Consider the following 2121-nt stretch of genomic DNA (forward strand, 5'->3'; position numbering starts at 1 on the left):
AAGCTTCCTGGGTCCTTTAATTTTTGAGGCAGTTTGTGCTGAATGATGGCACTACATTTCTCAGTTAACACCACAGTTTCATCATTCCTCCAACTTCTCTTCTTGGTCATTAATTCTTTCAGAAACTTAGCATAGAGTGGCATTTGCTCTAATGCTTCAGGAAAGGGAATGTTAATCTGAAGTCTCTTGAAAATTTCCAAGAACCTGGAAAAATTAGTTGTCTTTTGAACTCTTCATTAATCACTAAGGGTAAAGAGCTTTAGGGACATATGGCCTTAAGACTTCCTTTTCTTCTGGTGGATTGGGAGCATGTGTCTGTACCTCTTCTTTGTCACTTAGATCTCCTGCCGCGTTCTTCTCTTGAGTTTTCTTTGAGGTGTCTTTCAATTCCATTCCACTTTGGAGTGTAATTTCCTTGCACTCCTCCTTTTGGTTTGCCATGGTACCCCTGTGAGGATTGGGGGTTGAAATTTGCTTTGATAAGTAGTCTACTTGTGTCTCAAGCTTCCTGATGGCGGCCTCCTGGTTCTGCATGTTGGATATCACTTCCTCCTTGAAATTCTTCATATCCTTGGATTCCGTGCAAAGATCTACAAGCGTGGCCTCAATCCTGGACATTCTATCATCATGTGGTGATGGTAGATTGGAATTGGGTTGTTGAGAGTGGCCATTTGATGCTTGATATAGAGGCTGGGAGTAAGTGTTTTGTGAGGTTTGGAATGGTCTTTGGCTGGGTTGTTGGTAAGTTGAGTTGTCGTAGTGATTGGAGTTATGAGGTCTTTGATCTTGGCTCTGGTTTTGCTGATTTCCCCACCCAAAGTTTGGGTGGTTCTTCCAACCAAGATTATAGGTTTTCTTGATGAATTCCCAATGTAATTAGCTTGCTCCCAATCTCCTCCTTCTTCTGTATTGAACTCCTCTTGGGATGTTAATGATTGAGTGTTGATTGATGTAACTTGGTTCTTCTCCATCTGCTTGGTTAGATTAGTTAGTTGCTTAGCAATCATCTTGTTCTGAGCCATAATTTCGTCCATGTTGTTTAACTCTATCACCCCTCTATTGTTGCTTCTTTCAGATGCATAGAAATACTCATTATTGGCCACTGTCTCAATGACATCAATAGCTTCTTCAATGGTCTTCTTCTTGTTGAGGGAGCCTCCAGAAGAATGATCTAGAGCCTTTTTCGACTCATATGACAGCCCTTCATAGAAGATATGCAGTTGCTCTCACTCGTTAAATATATCCGGGGGACACTTCCTTTTCAAGTCTTTATACCTTTCCCATGCTTCATACAAGGTCTCCCCATCTTGTTGTCTGAATGTCTGGACCTCTGCTCTCATCCTATTGACTGTTTGTGGAGGGTAGAACCTTGCCAAGAATTTGTTTACCACATCTTCCCAAGTTGTGAGGCCTTCTTTAGGAAATGACTCTAGCCACTTAGATGCCTTGTCCCTGAGAGAGAATGGGAACAAGAGCAATCTATAGCTGTCAGGATGTACACCATTGGACTTCACAGTATCACAAATTCTTAGGAATGTGGTCAAGTGTTGCTTAGGGTCCTCTTGGGCACTTTCTCTGAAAGAACAATTGTTTTAGACGAGAGTAATGAGTTGTGGCTTCAATTCGAAGTTGTTGGCATGAATTGTTGGTTTGAGAATGCTGCTCTCACAATTTTCAGGATTGGGATTGATGTAGGACCCTAGCACTCTTCTTTCTTGTGGAGCATGATTAGCTACACCTTCTCCAGCATAGTTATGTACCTCTTCCTCTATAGCAAGATTTAGATCTTCTTCCAACTCTTCTTCTCCAACTACTCCCTTGCCTCTTGCTTCCCTCCTTAATCTAAGGAAGGTCCTCTCAGGTTCACTATCAAAAGAGGTTTAAGCTCCTCTTCTACCTGTCATGCACTTAGCAAACACAGGCAACCAGCAAGTGGAGAATTCACAGTTAATGAAAAATGTGAATAGAGCAATTAATCAAACAGTTAGTGAGTTAGTGAATTAGTTGAGCTGGAAAGTAAAAGAACAAAGAAAAGTAACTGAAAGTGCAAAAAGAAATAACTGTAAAGAACAAAAGAAAAGAAAAATTGCTCAATCTAGTTATCCTCCAATTTAATAATTG

At 40.8% G+C, this 2121-nt stretch overlaps 1 non-coding gene and 1 pseudogene across 1 annotated transcript; one reads left to right on the plus strand and one right to left on the minus strand.

Moving 5' to 3' along the window:
• Positions 1-590: 590 nt before the first annotated feature.
• On the minus strand, positions 591-1904 carry LOC148567815 (uncharacterized; annotated as a pseudogene).
• Positions 1237-1343, plus strand: LOC148567816 (small nucleolar RNA R71). Its single transcript, XR_015882205.1, has one exon. It is a non-coding gene; the product is annotated as a small nucleolar RNA R71 (small nucleolar RNA).
• Positions 1905-2121: the final 217 nt, after the last annotated feature.

Source organism: Arachis ipaensis, chromosome B4 (assembly GCF_059453495.1).
Source record: "Arachis ipaensis isolate K30076 ecotype BB chromosome B4, ASM5945349v1, whole genome shotgun sequence".
In the NCBI taxonomy this organism is placed as follows: domain Eukaryota; kingdom Viridiplantae; phylum Streptophyta; class Magnoliopsida; order Fabales; family Fabaceae; genus Arachis; species Arachis ipaensis.